General features: G+C 34.1%; 1 protein-coding gene across 6 annotated transcripts in view; it reads right to left on the bottom strand.

The window, feature by feature from the left end:
* Positions 1 to 21,302, bottom strand: part of Dgk (diacyl glycerol kinase 1) — a 283,957-nt gene that overhangs the window by 213,485 nt on the left and 49,170 nt on the right. For all 6 annotated transcript variants that reach the window (XM_089236591.1, XM_089236594.1, XM_089236593.1 and 3 more), the window contains exon 2: positions 8,723 to 8,826. The gene's annotated coding sequence lies outside the window, so the exon portion shown is untranslated. The remainder of the gene's footprint in view (positions 1 to 8,722; positions 8,827 to 21,302) is intronic.

Raw genomic sequence — 21,302 nt, forward strand, 5'->3', positions numbered from 1 at the left:
AACGAGCTTAAGGGGGGTTGGTGCACGCGAATTTTCCAAAAAACACATTTTCCAATTTTTAAATTTTTAAATACTATGAAATTTTCTGCGTCTAACTGTGTTCAAGTTTTCGTGTTCTATCTGTACTAAAGTAGTCTTGAAATATTTTAATATAAACTGTTGGCAGGCATTGCACGTGCTAATGTTTTTCACTAAAATGCGTGTTTCTAAAAAGTTTTTTGTCAGATAAGGAACATTTTTTTTCGAACACCACTCATTTAAATGTCTTGAAACTTTGTGTCTCTCAACACTATGGTGTTACATATGGTTTAACAAGAGAATTAATTTTTTATTCAAATTATTAAAAAAAAATGTTATGGCACAAAATATGGATAAATTTTGGTGATTAATGAGTGGTATCTGAAAAAAAAATTTTCCTTATCTGACAAAAAACTTAGTTTTTAGAAAAACGCAGTTTAGTGACAAATATTAGCACGTGTAATGCCTGCCAACAGTTTATATTAAAATATTTCAAGACTATTTTTGGGTAGAACAAACAGGTAGAACAAAACTTCTCAACAAAGAACAAAATTGACCGGTAGAACAAAAACTTCAACACAGACGCAGAAAATTTCATAGTACAGTAAAACCTCCTCTAACGGCCACATTTTTTGGAACCGAACGCGTCCTGTAGACTTAACATTACAAGAAACGTCCGAACAACGGCCACTTTCTACATGTAGTCGGGAAAAAATACGCATATCGGATGAGAAAAAATAATTTTTAAGCTGATTTTTAAGGACGTTTTCCTGCTCCCCGAACTTCATTGCGGGGGGGGGGGGGGCCGGGTTATTATGTATGCTCGCTTTACCTGGGTACAAATGATAGATGGGTATATTGAAGGCAGTGGAGACTAAAAAATTTGTTGACAACAGAAGACTTGTTGTCAGCACTGTAATCATTAGAGGGATATACAAGTTATCCGATTACTAGAAACCCTTTTGTTTATTCGGTACTCCCTACTCCAAGGGATGGTACAGTCTGAAAAAATGGTGCTCGCAAATAGGAATAGAAATGTCCAGGGTATTAATTTTTTGAGAGGGATGTGTCAATCTTTTTTTTTAAACAAGAATGTATGTCAGCGGCTGTCTTCAGCTATCGGATTGGACTTGGGAACGCCCTGGAAAAAAGGTCTAGTTGAAGGTCCAGTGTGAACGAAATGCCAGCAACCCCAAAGGACTGTTTGGGGTTGTTGGCACACCGTCTTGATCCATGTCAGTTTTTCTCATTTTTTGTGTTTTACTTGAGCACTGCAAGCCTGAATTTCAGGATGTCATAATAGTGCTGTAGATCGATTAGTCAACTGTTATAATGTATTATCAAAGTTGCATTATCAAAATAATTCATGTATTTTAAAATGTATAATCAATTATATAACTACCGTAATCAGTTACGCAATGGATTGTCATTTCACCTGCTATATTTTAGACGTTTTTCAAAAATAAAACTTCCCTCTCCCAATAACGGGCACCTCTCAATAGTGGCCACATTTTCACGGTCCCATTAGTGGCCGTTGTTGGGAGATTTTATTGTATTTAAAAATTGAAAAATGCATTTTTTGGAAAATTTGCGTGCACCAACCCCCTTAAGAATTCCAAATGAGTTAATTGTTTAAGTCCATGTACCCGAATTTTTCACACAAAAAATCGCAGCCCCATCCGCATTTTCTTTTATGAAAGGAAAAACTTCTTGTCTGTTTTACCATGTGCATACTCAGTTTCAAACAGCGCATTTTCATAAAACTTCTATTTTTATGAAGAAAATTCTCATTCATATCGAGTGAAAAAAAAAAAATTCCGCGTTTAGTGCACAGAACTTGGCGGCGTTCATAATCGTTTCCAATTCTCCTCGACGCTAATCCCTATTTCAATGGATACAGAAAAAAAAAAGGAATTTTCTTTTTTATGCATCACCGAGAAAAATCTCACTCTATTCCCCGCACGACACGTGCACAAACGTCCCAGCTTATATAAGGCTTTTCGAACACTTAGTTTCAAAGTTCTTGAACTTTATTCCGAAAAAGAAGAAAAATCAAAATGCATCTGAAACGTTATAAAAAGGATAAGCTCCAAACTCGAACCTATTAGAGTAAAAAAAAAGTTGTAGGAAACTGAACCGAACCGTGTGCAGCAGTCGATTTGTGGCAGTCCCTCGAGTTACTGTTTGAATTGTTCAAAATGTTTGATGACTTTTCTTTCGAAAGAACGTCTTTTGTTATCGTCTAATTCAAGATTTTGGAATGGTATTCATTTAACTGATTATCTCCGTTGCCTTCGGATTTTAACTGCCGCGGTAACTATCGAGTTCGAAGGAATGTCTCAAAGAAAGATCATTCGGGGCTTTAGATAACGAGTCTGGAGGAGAAAAGTTAGAATACTGTTAGAGTTAAAAGAGGAAAACCATCAAGTATTCCGGTAAAGGAATGACGAGAAGTAACTTTTCGTTTTTTTTTTTCATTATTTTATTTTCTCAGGTTAAGAATTCAGAATAATTATCAGCTTTGCAAGAGGAAAATCAAGTGTGGGAGTGAGTGAATCGGTTTTGGATCTTGTAGGCAAATGTGTTTCAGGAAGCACACAGAATGAGAGAATTAGGGAGCCGAGAGGAGAGAGAGAGAGAGAGAGAGTTTATGCTCATACTCTCCGCTGGAATTACTCAAAAGCTGTAGAACAGCTTTCGCTTTTAATTGCTTTTAAACATCATTTGGACTCCAAGTATGCGCATCATTAACCTCTAAACTGATGAAGTGGTTCGCGAAGATAATTTGAAAAGCCACTCTTCGTTCTTCTGTTTTCGTTCTCAATGAGTTTACCGTTTTACTACTACTCCTGCCGTATCACGAGCTCACCAGAAAAACCTTTCGATTCTCGGCAAAATAGAAAAGAGGTTCCTTCCTATCTAGAGTGGCAGAACAATGGGAGCACATATTGGTCTGCCCCTACACATCGTCCATTTTTCTCGCCATTTTTTTTTTTATTTCATCTTTTACATTTTTATTTTTGTTCAATAATTTTTTTCTTTCATGGGCCAGAATAGCTGAATGGTAGTTTAAAGACTTGCCGTGATATAGTTTATCCATCATAATTTATTAATGCCATTTATCGAGCCTGTCTCGTTAATCTGATTTTCCTATCGAATGAACTTATCTGATTGAATTAATAGTTTACAGAGTTTACAAGAGGAGTTAAAGTTTACGAGTCCGAGTTAAAGACTTCCGGCGGAGATTGGCGGTTAAAATTTTAGGGAAAGATTAGGCAAATGCTCATTTCTGGCTTTCGTGTCCGTTTAGCTTTTCATTTTAACGATTACAAACCAAACCATTACTTGACCAAAATCTATATTTTCCATTATATCACTTAGAATGGAAACTTTGAAGAGATCACATGTATATGTGTATACGTATAAACATGTTATTTAATACAGTCGAATCCCGTTATAACTAACTCCAAGTTACTGAAGAAATCGCTTCGCTATAACGAAATTTCATTATAAAGGAATTTCCAATTTTACGAATTTTAACATTCGTTAAAAAAATTTGTTGCAGCCGAAGTTGATTCTCAGAATTACTTATTTACGTTGTAGATAATGAAAGAATGAAGTTAAGTTTCAAAAATAACTCAAAGCAACTTAGATCAAGTAGGCATTGTTATATATATTTTTTGGACAAGTTGTACTTCTTAACATACATAATTTGAGGCAAATAATCCATATTATCTTTTTTACAAGTATTTGGAAGCCGAGAAAACAACAAATTCCTCTACAGTATACGCGTGCTCAAACGTGTACGTACAATTTTTGAAAGAAACACTTGAATGATTTTTCATGCCGCACCTCGTGCATACAAGTCTTTATTCATATCAGTGGGCTACTAAACCAGACACATGCAACTCGTCCATATTCCTCTGCGGAACCTCTAACGAATTGGTACATGTTGACATGTGCTTGTAATGAAACCTGGCGTGAAGTTTGTTTCTGTGTAATACTTGTTATGTGTAGTGCTGCCATCTGCCACCAGTTTCAACTATAAGTGAAGCGTAATGATTGAATGATTTATCGTTGTAGGCTTGTTGCTTTCTGTGGCGAGACCTTTTAATAGGGAGATCGGCTCTCATTTGCGCCTCGAAGTTGGGAACCACAGGAAACCAACTTCAGCCGACCACCACTGTGGTGACGGTGAGGTTCGAACCCGGATCCTCGCGATGCGAGTCCGTCACTATGACCACTCCACTACCACAGCGGCCATATCGTATCAGTAGGCTGGTAACCGGCACATTTCGGGAATGAAATATCTTGGAAACCATGTATGTTTCTGTAAATGTCCCAAATTAATAGTTTCTTTTTTTGCGCACTATATTAGTTAGAATTTTCTTCACAAGTCATAGAAAAAACAATCCTTCTTTCCCAACAATTGAACAACACCGATTTTACGGAATCATATTTTTTTATGTTCTCTCCTGTGTGTTGTTGATTTTCAAAAATTCTTTTTTGAATTCCTTATAACGGATTTTTCATATTTCGTAATATCGCAATACGTTGTTCCTATGTAAACTTATTTAAAGACTACAAAAAAGTTTTCGTTACAACGAAATTTTCGCTATAACGGTATTCGACTGTATTCTTGATATGTGCAATATTCTACGTTCGTATATGTCAATGCTATCTCTTCCGACTATTATAATCACAAAAGACCTTATTTAAAGAAATTCATACGAAGGACAAAAGAATTATAATTTTAGATTCAGCCGAAATATCTACACTCAAACCCTGTTGATTTGAAGCTCAGAAGGACAAGAAAAGGGTTCGAATTATTCAAAGTTCGAATCATCAAATCATCCATATAAAATCAGTAGGACTGGTCCGATTAATCGATTAATTGGGTCGGTTAATCGATCAATTCTTAATCGCAGTTAAAAATTTTAGCTGATTTAATCGACTCGATAAATTCAATTAAAATTCTATTGAAATATTTATGAAAAGTTTGTGAATTAACTTGATTTGTTTGAAAACACTGATTAGATATGTTTTATAAATCATATTCTATACAGAACATTTTGGATAAGTGACTATATAAAAGAAATATTTGAATCAATATTTTGATCAAATTCAATTCAACAAAAACTGATGATTTAAATTTCAAATTGAGTGTGATTGGAGGATTGGAGTTTTAGAAGACAAGACCAAAATTTATTGTTTCCACTATGAGAAGTAGTTTTTCGTATTTTTGGAAGAAATCAGCTCATCTCCTCACAAGTACCATTCGAAAGGAGTTTCTAAGAAAACAAGCAATGGTATAACCGAAAGTAGTTTCGAAATCTGTGAATAATAACCGAAAATAACTGTTTAAAATTGCAGGATCCAGTTGCCGAAATTACAAGTTTTAGCAATTATTATGTTCAGCATATTACGGTAAATTGCTTAAAGCGAGCAGCCTTAATTTCTTAACCTATTCCTTTATTTGTTTACATCTACCGAATAGGTGACTGAAATGAATAAATTATATTTTTATAGCATCTATTAATAAATACTATACGGTCACAAAAATATTAAATTAAAATAAATTCGATTAATCGGCGATTTAATGAATTAAAAATTTTTGATTAACCAGTTGAAAATTTTAATCGATTCCCAGCCCTAAAGTTAACCAGACTTCAACAAAAACTCTTTTATACATAATTATATAAAAATGTATTTAATTCCATCATTTACTTTGCCAGTTTCCTCGTTGTTGCAATTAATGTTTGTATAAAAAGTAAACAATTACGAAATTACTATTTCATTTGTAAACTTGTAATTTTCATTCGTTTTCTTCCGGATATTCTTAAATATTCAGGTTGATTTTTTAGAGAGCAAAATATATGATTCGCGAGTTTCAACCGGCGAATTTTTTTCTTGCATGTCCACAGCAGGTAATAGCAAACATTTACTGTTGCTTTCTTAGATTGTTTAGATTCATTTTCGTCATTTCAGGAAGAGATTCAAAGCGATTTCATTTTCTACTTTTTAACCGCATCCGTAAGTTCAACTACAATTTTTCTTTTATAGAGTTAAACAAGCGTATGGTTCTTTTTTGGACATGGTCAAAAATTTCGTTAAGCTACATTGATATTCTAAAATAAATGAAAGGGATGCTAGGAAAGCACGCATCTTCAAAACATTTTCTCCATGCAAGTGGCTGGGACTGCAACACTCCAGCTTTTAACAATTCCATCTGTATAGCATTAGATTACCATACACACGCTTTCGTATTTTCTGAGTAGTGGCTATGTATTTGCCATTGGCAGGAGTCAACCCTTTATGCCCCAAATTACTAAACTTTAATAATATCACCACAATTATTTTTTCCTTATATTATAAGTCTACACAAAAAGAAAGGTATCATAGGAAGGATTTTGTTTTTTATCTGTCGCTAATTACAGCTAATTAATATATTGGCACTTTGAAGTACCGTTGGGACATATTTGATGAAAATATCTGAAAAGTTTGGTAAAAAAGTTGCATGAAACCTAATTGAACTTCGTGAAGGCACGAAAGCAATTTCTTTTTTTCATTCAAGCACAGAAACACATTGCGAATCTCCAATGTACCCGACTTTGAACTTTTTCTTCGACACATGCTTCACATTGGCCTCTGTTGGCATAGGTAGGCCAGTAGTAACCCCTGTTTTGCAAACGAATGCCTTTTGATAACGAATACTCTAAACTCTTTCGTTTTTTGCTGCTAGAACTTGCTAATGGGAATGTGCTGGTGTATTTTTGTCTGAATTTGGCCTTCCCCCTTTCCCTGGGTGCTTCAAAAATGTTTGTCTCGTGCATAGTTTCCAAAACATTTTGTTCCATCGCCATTCTTCTTCAAAAAATGTTTCTTCTCATCGTCCCCCAACTCAAGCCAACCTATAGGATCCTATACTGAATCGAAAGCTTCTATAACCCCCTTGGACCCTCCCATTGCCCACTTTGGGAAACACTGGTCTAGTGTATCAATTACAATGCACAAAAAATAATACAATATTTTCCATCGTTTGATAGTATTATTAAAAAACCGTTTATATACAGTAAATCAAATGTAAGAGAAAAATCTCTTTCTTTTTAAAAATGAATGACATTGACTTTCAAGTGGTATAAAATAAGATAAATAAAAAACTCAAACTTTTGAACTACTTCTGACAAGAACTTTGACACACACTTGCAGCTAACAATACAGAGGCAGATCGGTCACGCATCAACATGAATTTACACCTCTCGAACTTTTTCTACTTCATAGAACTGATTGTGCCATTTAGGGGCAGTGAAGTAAAGTATAACGAATTGATACCGAAAAGAACCAATGGTAAGAGATAGATTCATTGGTTTTAGAAGTTTTTAAATTTGTGGTGCTAAGTACCGTCGGAGCATAAAGAGTTAATGAAGTCATCCAAGATCTGGTAAAACTCCAGCAGCCCGCGGAAATACCAAGGCCAGTGTGTGAGTATGTGTTTGCTTGGGGCCGCAACAAAGAAAAGTTGAAATTTTTTTAATTACATTTTTTTTAATATTGGCTACATGTTATATTCTGGAAAAGATCACTTAACTGCAGGATATAGAAAAGGATGACTGAAAGTCAAGGGAATTTGCCAGGAATTCTGAGAAAAGAGACATATCTGAATCAAACTTCGAATTATCCAAAACATTAGAAAAAAGTTCGAGTAAAACGGGTAATTGCAATATTAAAGTGAATAAAAAAGTCAAAGAGAATACCTAAAATTTTAACTGACCGAACGTTCAAATTAACCACGTTCGAATTATCCAAGTTCCAAGTCTGTAGTTGGTGACTGATCATTCCGAAAGTCAAGCCAGAGAAATCCAATTTCTTATATGTGAAATTTAACGATGATACAAAATCTAATATGTTGGATTTCGTCGATAAGTAAAATTCTTCAACCGAAATTCGAGCCATTTATGGGCAGAAAAAACCATCTCGGACCGAAAAAATGTTATAAGAAAGATTTAGCGAGATATAATCTACCACGTACTTGAATAGGGAAAAAAGGAGGGATTTCTCATTTCAAAATGCTATGGGCCACACAGCAAAACACGTCAGTTACATAAATATCTTACGACGAGAGAGAAAGTCTACCACAGAAGAAAAACTGCAAAACATATATACGCATGTACAAAAGAGACGGGAATAGCCTTGAGCAACGTGAGCTCAAAGTTTCAACAAATGCCATTCCTTTCAGAACAGAAATAAAATTCCTTATCAGAAAAAGTAATACCATACGCGGAATTCAATTCCAATCTAAAACAAGGACAAGAAAACGGAACAACTATTTTTTTTTCTTAGTTTTACTTCTCATCGAAAAACTCTTTCCGTGAACTACATCTTTTCCTATCTGTTTACATACACTGTCTATCAAAAGAAAAACTAATCTCTTTCTACATTTCAAACTCGGACAAAAATGTTTCCTTGAAATAAATAAGGTACTCACTAAATCATGACATTAATATAAAATTAATTCTCGGAGAAGGAAAATTACATTTAAAAAAAATCCCATCATCTTTGGAATTCAATTTTTACAGAAACAGAAAATTTTAAAGAAAATTTCAAGATCGATGGTGAAATTTTCAGAAATTCTATTTAACTTCATTAGTTATAGAGACAGATTAGAGAAAGAGAGAGAGAGAGAGAGAGTGTGCAATGTACTTACTTATGCGTGATGCTCTCGGGACGTTTCATCAGGATTCGTCTTCTTTTCTTTTCTAATTTCTATGCTACATATTTCAAAATTCAGAATAACATTCTGATCCGTTCCTGTAAGAAGAAACACATCTTTTAAGAATTAGAAGATTTTGAAACTATAATGAGGAGCATTGTGTTTTCGTCTTCTGTGATAATGAATACAATATTTTTGCGTTAATTAAATTTTGCGCTTTGGATTATTAAGAATAATTAATATTAGAAAATTTACTAATGATATTATTTTTAGAGAAAATTTAAGTGTATTATTTTCAAACAATGTTCCATTACCATATTTTTTATTTTAATACGCGTATAATTAGGAGGATTATGAAATTTTGTAATGAAGTTTTAATTACGCGTAAAATATTTAAAAAAAATAGCCCGCTATATTTAGAGATAAGTTTTGAAATATTTCAGTTGTAGTGCAGTTAAACAAAGGCTATTGCAGTGCCTGCCACTTAATGTGATCCATTATTAAAACTTCTAAACACTGGAATATTTCTGATAAGAATAAGCATAACGGAAAAATCCCGGTAGTAAGTGCAGTGACCATCTGGCCCGTTTGGTCGGACGGGACAAATCCGTTTTTCTTTCCCACATAGCTAGTTTCAAAATCACACGTGCCATTTCTTCTTTTTTTCATATTGCTGTAAAAGAAGATTTTTTTTCTCAAAGCAAAAGTCTTTTTTTTGTAATTCAGAAATTGTGAGGAGTTTGAATAACCGTCTACTGCGTATCATTAATTTTGATACTTTTTTTAATGTGTAACCGATTAATAAGCAAATCGACACCATAAACCGAAGTGTTGATAACTAGGAACGAATTTTATCCCATGTTAGCATATCGGTCTGTTCCGTACTTTGCGAAAGTGACAGCAATATCCAAATGATAACATTATTCATGATTCTAATAAGCGGCGTCTACTGTATCTTTCAATGTAGGGCATTCAACCTGAAGGCAAAATAAATCGGAGTGCAGCATTATGATGCGCTCGGCATGATGTCAAAATCGGTTATAACGACATGAAAGATTCAACGAAATTATGTCGTCGTGAACGAGGTGTCGTTACAACCGAGAGTGATGTTTTCATTATCTTTTGAGAACGAAATATGTTTATCAAATCCAACCAAATGCTGCTATGCGTGAAGTTATTTCCTAATAGTTTGGGTGACCATATTTTCGCAAGAAAAGTACGGGAAATTGAGATCATAACTACGGGACATTGTCAGTTCTTGACAAAAATGTTATTAATTGCCAGTAAATTTGCCAAATATTGATTATGTTTAACTCTCTTGGTGAAAAAAGTGCAATAGCAAGACTGCAGTGAATTTTGATGTATTTCACGAAAAAAAAGGTGAATAAAACTTGATATGCATATGAATAAATACAATATGGATATGAATATAACTTGGAGAGATATATATGTATGGTATGTACATAAAATAAATATTTATATTTATGTGTTATATTCATTGTAAAATTGAATTTTAAATTATGCTGATTATCTCCATGCCCGGTTTTAGACAAGATTGTGTGTTAAAGTAGCCTGCATTGAAAAACTGAATATTTTTGTAACAAAAATTCAGACAAAATACAGGAATATCCTCTACATGTCATAAAAATAAGTAAATTGGAGCGCGAAACATGTAATGAGTCTTTTTTTATCATTAAATAAGATCGACAGACGGACATTTTGTCAAAATGGTGAGGTATAATTCCAATAATTTCGTCGGAAAATGTCACAGAAACGGAATCAAAAGCGTCGAAAAATTGTCGTCACATCCAAGGCGTTTAGATGTTACTTCCTGTCCTAACGTTGTTGCGTTTTCATCAACGTTATAAGCAAGGTTCATTAATATTGTTCTCCACGGCAATCATCTGCAACCGCGGATTATATAGCCTAGATATTTTGTAAAGTTGATTTCTCATTGGAACACTTATCTGCTGAAAAAGCGGAAGAAAACCTACTCGTTAAAGTTTGTTAACTTAAGGTTTGCTACGACATTTCATAGGGGGTTTATTGATTTCTGCTATGCCACTTAAAGGGATTAATGAACAGGATTTTTCCAACTAATGTAGTTATTTTTAACTACCATTTTGTGTTCGTAAAAGATTCTTATAGTCCGACGATAAAAAAAATCAATTATTTCACACCCAGCAAAACACCAACCTTTGGACCTGACAAAATTTAGACATTTAAAGAGAAAGATAATGTCATGAGGGAATGTGATGACATAACGGTTATCTGATCATATTAATTACCTACTATCACCATACGACAACATTTTCCCATTAGTGATAAATCAACTAGATATGTTTACGTAGTTTTCCCTCGTCGTGATCCATAGTATGACATAAATTAAAATCGTATACGCACGATTTATGGACTAACTATGTAGTAATCTTAAGCAGAAACCTTTTTTTTTTTTTTGCAAAGCCAAACTTCACTAAAAACAAACCACTTGCTGGTAAAAATTGCAATACGTCACTCGCTGCCGAATACTTGAAATAAAAACATCAAGTTGTCCCTTTCGATTTCTATCATTAAGGTATTTAAATTCAAAAGAAATTGAAAAGAAAATAAAGCCCAACTGAAGAAAACAATTGATCATATTTCAAGAGATAGCTGGCATTAGTAGTGGTGATTTGGGTCCCCAAAACACTACTGACATTTAATTTCTTTTCCCTATTCATTTGGGTGTTTTTTCAATCACAAAAGAAAATCGTTTTCTTTTGTGTATGCACACACACACACAGTTATATTATGAGAGCCTGTTCTGTTACAACTCGTGGCATTAAATGTATAACAAACACCAAGAAGAGGGGGGGGGGGATACAAAAATTCGAGTAAAAGAAAAGCATTATTACATTTTTTAATTAAATAAATTTCTGTTAAAATTAAGTCTGCAATCGATTAAAATTTTCAACTGGTTGATAAAAATTTTTTAATCGATTGATTGACATATTAATCGAATTTCAATCGAACATTTTTGAACGCTAACCATTCATAACAAACGTAATATTGCGGTAACTATTTTATTTTAATTAATGCTATAAAAATATATTTTATTCATTTCAACACGCACCTATTTTCTAGATGTGGACGGATATAGGAATAGATTAAGAAATTGTTCCCGCATGAAACAATTGAATACGCTTGCGGCGGCTCACCAAAGACTGTGGCCAACGGTCGCCAAGTGCGGGGACTGCGCGAGAGAAAGTTTTTGTGACTAGATAGACCTAAAGATAATGCTGATTCAACATGTTATGTTCTCGATGATACAATAAAAGTAGTTAGTAACACGCTGAACATACTTGTCGTCATGCCCTAGAATTTTCTAACTCGGATCTTGCCTTTTTTTTAAAGAAAATCAGTTATTTCAGGTGAATTTGACTGATTTCGAGACAGCTTTCGATCTTCATACTGTTGCTTTTGTTTTCCTTAGAAACTACGAGAAATATCTAAGTTTTTCACACGATAGTACTGGTGGAGAGGGGAGGGGGATTGCTGATGCTTCCCGAATGGGAAGTATTACGTCAGCAAATTTATAGCCATTTTTGACCCCTCCCCTTGTCAGCAAAAGTAAGCAAAACTCTGACCCCCTTCCCCCCTTGTCAGCAAAATTTCTTCAGCACTGCCCCCACCTCCTAACGCATATTGGTGGGGTCAGAAACGTACGCGGGGGGCAGGGGGGGGGGTCTTGCTCCTCCCCCTAGACGAAAAAAAATCTTTTTTAATGTAAAAAACATTTTTAAAAAAATTTAAATTTCGAAAGAATATACCTTTATATGCTATTATAATGGATTTCTGTTAATTTCAATGCTATTTGAAGGCTAAGAACTCAAAATTTCACTTTAAGAAATTGATTGCGACCCACCCTTTAAGCCATATATGGTAAACCATTGACCCGCGGACCAAATGTGGCCCTGAATATTATCTGATGTTGCTTGCCCCCAAACCCAATTTTGTAAAAATGAACTAAGCGGCACATTTACAGATCGCTTAAATGACCCGTGGCACAATTCCAGAGCATTTAGGTGGCCCGTAGCACATTTTCAGATCACTGAAGTAAGCCCGTGACACATTCAAAGATCAGTTAAGTAACCTGCGACACATTTCCAGAACACTTAAACGATATCATTTCTTCTAGTTCGTCTGGATTACTGCTGATAGCAATGTCGTCGGCAAAACGCAAATGGTTGAGAAATTCTCCATTTATTTTAATTCCTTTATCATCCCAATCCAGTTTTCTGAATACTTCTAAAACAGCGGTAAAGAGTTTTGGTGAGATACTATCACCCTGTTGGATTCCTTTTTCAAGTGTAATCTTTGCTTTCCTTTATCCAAACGAATGGTTGTAGTTGCTTTGTCATATATTTTCTTTATGATATCCGAGTCTTCTCTACCCCAGTTACATCTAGAGCTTTAACAACAGTGGGTGTGAAGACAGAGTCAAACGCTTTCTCAAAATCAATGAAGGTCATACACAATGGTAATTCGTATTCCTAGTGTCTCTCTATTTATGAGTTTCCTGACTGTTTGGATGTGATCGATTGCACTAAATACACTTCGAAAACCTGCTTGTTCTTTTGGTTGGGCAGCGTCCAATGTGAATTCAAGCGTATATGTCAACACTTTGGTGAATATTTTATAAATTACTGATAAGAGACTGATTTGTCGATAATTCTTGAAATCCTTTTTTTTCGCCATTATAGTGAAGAAGAACCATCATAGCGATATTCGAATCTTCCGGCACATCTGATTTTGTGAGACAATTTGTGAACAAAGCAGCTATCATACTGGCAAATTCTTCTCTTGCTTCTTTAATAATGTCTATTGAAATCCCATCTTCACACGTGGGCATTTCCCTTTTTTCATACATCTTATAGCCCTGTAGACTTTTTTTCAGCGTAGGTGCTACTTGTATAAGTTCTGCTCCATTTTCTTTTCTTGCTGCTCCATTTTTCTCTGTTCTGATCTTTTTCTTAACGTTTGTACAGAGTATTAAAAAATTTCTCAACAATACGAATAATTTCATTCATCTTTTGTGATGGTTCCATCTTTCTTTTTATTGGAGAAATTTCCTTTCTCTCAACACATGGTTTTCTTTTTGCTGATTTTAAGCACCTGTTATCTTCCAGTGCTTTCTTTATAATATCACAATTGAACTTTCTGTCATGTTCCGTAATCTGCTTTCGTACCGTCTTACAAAGTTGAACATATTCCACTTTTGATTTAGGGTCATGCTTTCTAATCTGAAATTCCTCCGGTCTTTCATCAGTTTCCTTATTTCTTCTGTTATTTTTTTCACCGGTGTGATTTGTTTTTCAACAGCGACTTCTCTTGTTACTTCTTTTAGGATAGTGGTTAAATTTCCGTTCATCATGGGTGACATCTAGTACATCTTCGGTGGTATTATGTAACAAATGAAATCGGCGCGTTAGCTCTAACTGAAATTTTTATCGATGTTTTTGAAGGTGTCAAATCTATGCCAGTTTTTGTATTTTTGATAAATTTTGCTCTTTCTATTCTAGTGTTAAGCATTATTTCTACATCTCACCAGTCGATGATCGGTTCCTGTATTGAATTTTGTGAGAACACTGCAGTCTTGGATCATATGCTTCTTATTAGATAGGATGTAGTCGCACCCACTTGTTGTTCCATTTGGGCTTCCCCACGTCCGCTTTCTTTGGGGTTTCTTCTTAAAAAACTAATTCATAATGCATAACTGTTCACCTGCTGAGCTTTCGACATTTCTTCTCTCTCCAATTATAGCATTGAAATCACCGTGTAATTTTGATATATATGATGGTTTCCTTTACTATTCGCATCTCGCCTAATTCTTCATAAAGGTTTTCTACTTCTTCTTCCTCAGAATAACTTATTGTTGATGCATAAACTGAAAAATCTGTATCCAGTATCTGCTTGATATTTGCATAGCCAACTTTGCAACTCTATCAGATGTGCTATCTAATTCAAAAATATGGTATATATAGAAACAAAAACATACATAGACATACCAAAAAAATAAAACATAAAATATAAACTTAAAACATAAAACTAAAGAAAACATACATAACAAAATGTTTATATATAGAAACATTACTTAAAAGAAATCTAATAGTCAAATAAGCCAAACTGATTTAGAAACTTTTAATGAAAGTTTTAATCGGATTGATCGAGTCCGGATTGAACTCAACCAAAATTTTCAACTACGTTCAACAATTGATCGATTAATCATTCCAATTATTGTATATTAATCGGACCAGCTCAGTTGAAATTGGATACTTAGAATTCATTCACATATTTACTTTTTTGTGAAAACAAAACTCTTAACCTATTCCACTGATACTATGAAATCGAAAATTTGATGGTATTGCCTATGAAATAGTCTTAAAAGGTCATTCAAATCTGTATGACTTGAAAAATTAGATAAATACAGTATTTCTGTCTGTATGGATTATTAATGGGACAATAAAAAAACATTTTTGGCAGGTTTTGAGTTTTTTCACATTGCAGAATTCCTAGATAACCTTTAGAATTCCTTTATAACGAAATTTCGTTATGACGTAGTGATTTCTCCGGTCTTTTGGAGTTCGTTATAACGGGATTGATCGATTGTATTGGGAAAATTTTACCATGGGAAAAAAATTTAATACTGTTTCATTCTTAGTTGAAAGAGGATTCTTTTTATAGTAATATCAAATTTTGATGTCATGTAGTCCTCGACAAATGTGAAGTGATTTGAGAAACTTGTAATGAGGTTTCCCATTTGGAGATTTTTCGTTCCTCAATTTTGAAATTTTGATCAATCTGTGGTGAAAACTCGACAGCTTCGTTGGGATCTTGAGCATGCCACGCACACACCCGTAACCAGATTTTTTTTCAATTTCATAATTAAACATTATTAAATACTTTTCATTGTTGATTAATACATAATGTACTTTCAGAAACTATTCTACATTACTACCGATTGTGTTGTAATTGTTGAGCATTTTCTAAGTAAAAGTGACACTGGGTTGGGGGTGGCATCTCCCGACCATCAGGTGGTCTATCGTGAAAAATAAAATCTCTGTCAAAAGATGCAACTCTGGTAGTAAAAAACGATAAATGTACATGAAAAAAATATGAAACGAAATGTTCTGACGGAGTTGTTAGGTTTCAGATATATACACGTAAACCCAAGATTGTTAAAAGAGTTAACATTCCGTAAAAATAGAAATTCAACTCCAGTGGAGAAAGGACTTTCATCAAACGTTTCCTACAAAGCTGTAACCTCTCCTTTCATTCTCTTGTATCATTGTACTTTATTTATGGGGCTGAATACGGGGATCCAAGTGGAGTCATATTTCACTGACAAGAGCAGAGAGTGCGAAATATATCTCTCAATTCTTTATTGATCAAATACTACCTTTCAGAAACTGGAGCACCTTTCATTTCTCTTCATATATCCCTCCCCAACAGATTTTTCTTTCTTCTTCATGTACGCGATCATTCTATTTATATACGTGCGTCTGTGTAGTATGTGTTCCATAGAGATTTTATAAGATCAGTATATAGAGAATCTAATATTTCAAGAAAGATTTTACGAACCTTACAAATTGATATTTATTGTGTTTTCAAAAAATGCTCTCGGATATGTATACGATTTTTATTTGTTTTATATCTCGTTCCTGAATATCTACGTTATTTTCTTTGCGTGTGTCACCAAATACAGTAAGGGTCCGTTACAACGACAGTTCATAATCAGACGGAAGATTATCGTTATAACGAACTTCAGGAATAACACATAAATGGGAGAGGAGTAAAAAAACTATAGATAAATTTACCTTCCTTTTTCCTTGTATTTTGAACTACATTTGCTGAAATATGCATCTAGAGTTTATTGATTGTTTGTATAACAAATTTGATCGAATAAATACACATGCCATGTGAGACTTCCACAAGCTCCCTTTCATTGCACATACAACAAAATTCTCTTAAGATTTAAAACAGTTGAAGAGGAAATCAAGCGACGCCTAAGAACTATTAGAAACTGTTGCGTGAAATACATGGTGGATATAATAACATATATCAGTGTTCTTCAACCACTGATCTGTGGACCAATCCATGGAAGTTTTCTGCCGATCTGCGAAATATTTTGTTCAATTTATAAAGCCACCGAATATAATTTCACATTTATTTGAATAAAATACCGTCTCTATATTAGTTTTTATTCCTGTCGTAGCCACGGACGCAGATCTGCGAATTATTTCTCCCAGTTATTCATTTTTTGCCGGCCCATAAATTATTTCCAATTATTTTTTCCTGGTCAAAAAATTATTTCTCCTATTCATTGTATCTATTTTCTATCGGCCGGGAGTTATTCCTTCCATTTATTCATTTTTGGCTAGTCCGCAAATGATTTCTCGGATTTATTGTGTTTATTTATTTATTTATTTTTATTGTGTTTATTTATTTATTTATTTTTATTGTGTTTATTTATTTATTTATTTTTATTTTGTTTATTTATTTATTTTATTTTTTGCAAGTCCTTAAGTGTTTTATTTCTCTCATTCATTCATTTTGTACCGAAAACTATTTCTTCCATTCATTTATTTTTGGGTTGTCGCAAATCATTTCTCTAGTTTATCGCATTTATTTTTTCTGGTCCTCAAGTTATTTCTCCTCTTAGATTTTTGCCGGTCCTGTGTGTGAAAACATTTTTTCCATACCAGTATATTTAGTTTTTTGCCAGTCTGCAAATTAATTTTACCATTTATTTTTTGTCTGTCCGTAAATTACTTTCCCCATTCATCCATTTTAATTAATTAAGTTTAATTGGGCAAATTTACTCTCCTATTTTCGCCAGTCCATGCAATTGTTCAACAACTTTAACCGGTCGTTGAAAAAGTTTTAATAATATATGTAATACGCAACACTGAATATTGTAAATATTAACATAAACTAAAATTTCCATACACAGAATTTTCCTATATTTATTTCAATCGAAAAGTTGAAGAATTACCACGAATTAATATCTTCTATCGAGAGCCCCACATCAAGATTTACGACCATTTTTCAATGTCTCATAATGAAAAAAAGCAAAAGCTTTCGGAATATATTAAAATCGATGGTTATATCAAAGAGAAAAAAGGAAGAATAATTTATGGCACCTTTTCCATATATAACGAGGTATATACGATACCATTGGAAAGAAGGGTCGTGAAAAATCAACATGCAAATTATAACCTTTGATTCGAGGATAGAGGTCACCACCGTCGTCGATGCTTCACGTGATTATCGGGGCCAGTAATAAACGTCCGCTCCGATAAAAGGATCTTGATGTTATTTGCATTTAAACGAGCTTCTATTCATTGCGCCGTGCATTTATAAATATTCAAATAAAGAGAAATGTGGAATGTGTGAGTATATATATATATCAATATAAGCGATAGGCAAAGACGGGGAAGATGGCGGTATTGAGGCGATAAAAGGCCACGCCTGCCATCCAATGCCGCCTCCCTGTGCCCAAACAACTTTTAACGAATAGCTTTCCAAAGAATGAACCCGGAAAAAAAGAGGAGAAATTACAAATATATATTATAAAAAATGTAGGAAAAAATCTAGCTTATGAATAAAACGACGTTTTCTTCCCTTTCTTTATATGCAATTCATTAGAATGAAGGGGAAAATGGGGGAATGTTTCTTATGAGTGATTTGTATTGTTCTCGTTTGACGATGAAAGAAAGAAATCGCTTTAAATTATCAAGTTTTCGAACTTTTATCATATTGAAGGTGGAAAAAACTTCTCTAAACGGGATAATTTTTTCCCTGTGGAAGACAATACTTTCTTGCGTTGTAAAATTTAGATTTTCCAAGTATACGACGAATCATATACCAAAACTATTCAACCTTTAGGAGAGTTCGGACCACTTATTAACGTGATCTGGAACTGTACCGCGGAGATCTGTGAATATGCCGTGATTCTGAAATGTTTCGCTTACTTTGTTTCTTCAAAATTAGGTTTGAGGTCACGGGCCACATCAGATGACTCCGACGGACACATTTGGCCCGCGGGTCACGAATGGAGCATGCATACACTGTACTGTAAAATCTATATAGAATTTTCGTGTCTGGCACGAAGTATGCTATGAATTAATTAAAATAAAAATACGATTAAAATCTAGTCATTTAATGCCAAAGAGGAAACGAGCGATGAATGCGCTCGACATCTAGCGTCATTAATTTTATTTATTTGTTTTCATCATAGGCTCATAGAAAAATTTACAAGCGATAAAAGCTCTAGAAAAGGGTCAATTTAATTATCTGATCAGGGAAAGCGCTATGAAATTTTATTTATCTCTTTTCTTTTATGAGTATTATACGCGTATATAATATTCCCCTCTCTTTTTCCGTACTGGAAACGGGTTGATGGTGAACAGAAATAGGTGGTTTGGCCTGCAGAACGTAATAAAATCAGCTTGGCCAAGTTCAGACAGGGTATGGATATTCTCGATATAACGGTTATTTTCGGATACTCTATCGTCAAAAAATAGTATCATCACAAATGCTCTAACAATAATTATTTGTGGAGTAATTACATCTATTGAAATACTATCGTAGTAGTATTTCAATATATATTATGATAGAGTATCCAATAGTTTAATAATTGAATACAGACGAATCCCGTTTTAACGAATATTGTTACAGCGAAAATCTCGTTTTACCGAACACTTTTCTAATCCTCTAGATCAGTGGTGCGCAAGCGCAAACCGTGGGTCGCGACCACACACGGGGGGAGGGGGCCGTCAATGATTTTGGGGGGTGGGTCGGGAGAGATTCTCCAAAATAAAAACTTCCATATATGAAAAATTAATTTTTATTTAAAAATATGTCAAAACTAAAGAATGCCTTTATTCAGCTAGGCTAATTACCATATATCAGACGATGTAATTTTAAGAAATTCAACTTGTACAATAATGAATATTATCAGCTCCGTCATGCCAGAATCACGAATTTGCAATGTCCTTGCAAAAAAAAAATAACGTGGGAAATGACGTTTAAATGTTTACTCCCTGCCTTCCTAACATATTTTGCAACGTATGTTACATTCCCGTTTCTGGCATAGATAGCAAAACATGTTATCCAAACAACTGATAAAAAAAGGAAAATTGGTACATTCGTGCTCCGGGCACATACGGCGGACGATATCAAGTTAGTACTTGATTACAGGGTGATTACTGATTTTACTGGGTGAATTAGAGAGAATCACTCGAATTCAAAATTGTACATTTCTTAAAAATTAAAAACACAGAATAGAAGGATAAGTGATATGTGAATATACGGGGGGAAATGTGTCTACGTTTTATGAACAATTATTTTTTAGTGGTAGATTTCAAGTGTAGAATCATTTTGAAATCGGGTGATTCTTTCTTAATCACCCTGTATACAAACATCAAGGCCATACACCTCGTTACACTTCCATTTTGCATAAGGGACATCAAGTACATCAAAAAACAAAGTAAATATTTATATGATATTAAAAAAAATGAATATCTTTGGAAGTCAATATTGCCTAACAAAAATTTAAACAAGCGTTTCGAAAAGAGCTTTCAGGATATTATATTAACTGGCAAAAAATCGGAATGTTCCAGAAAACCGGAACATATGACCAGCTGATTTAGGGGGGTCGCGGGACACATGGTCAGCCTAAGTAGGGGTCCCCGACAATTTTTTTTGTTAAAAGTAGGGTCGCTCTTCAATAAGTTTACTCACCACTGCTCTAGATAAGTTGACATAAGAACAATGCAAAAAGCTAGAATTCCTTTATAACGAAATTTCGTTATAATGAAGTGGTTTCTCCGGTCTCTTGGAATTCGTTATAACGGTATTCGACTGCGCAACAAGAACAGCAGTCGAAAACTATTATAATAGTATTTCCATAACCGGTGTACAGATTGTTCTGTAAGTCCTAATTCGGACTTTATCTCGTCAACCGCTCGTCGTAGAGGTACGCTTCAATTAATAAAATGCTGAAAATGTGTTCAGAAATCACTTCGTACCAGTTTCAAGAGTACGTCCTAAAATAATCTGAATTTTTATATGCCCCCACCACATTCACTAATTTCCAATTAAAAAGTTGTTGCCCTGTCTCTGAGCCAACCAAAAAAAAAATGCAATGTTTCTAACTGTTCCTTTCCCTGATTGAGCCAATACGCATTGCATTTAGCTACACGGAATTTTTTTTTGTTGGCCTCAGAAGTGACAATGTAACAACTTTATGACAGTGTTTTTAGGACAGGGTGTCCATATAAAAATTTTAGTTTCTTTTATTTTAGAACACACTGTATTTTCACTCGCGAAACTGGCACGAGGTGATTTCTGAACACATTTTGATCATTTTATTAATTGAAACCGTACCTCTACGGCAAACGGTTGACGACATAAAGGCCGCATTGGGACTTGCAGTACACCCTGTAAGTTTGTATAATTCAATTCACAATATTTTTTTTGACAGGACGATCTCAAGGTAATTCTTTTTTAAATAGTGCTAATTTTCTTCTTC

This window comes from Pholcus phalangioides, unplaced genomic scaffold, assembly GCF_987345545.1.
Source record: "Pholcus phalangioides strain wild (caught in Gottingen) unplaced genomic scaffold, Ppha-v1.0 ptg000009l_1, whole genome shotgun sequence".
Lineage (NCBI taxonomy): Eukaryota > Metazoa > Arthropoda > Arachnida > Araneae > Pholcidae > Pholcus > Pholcus phalangioides.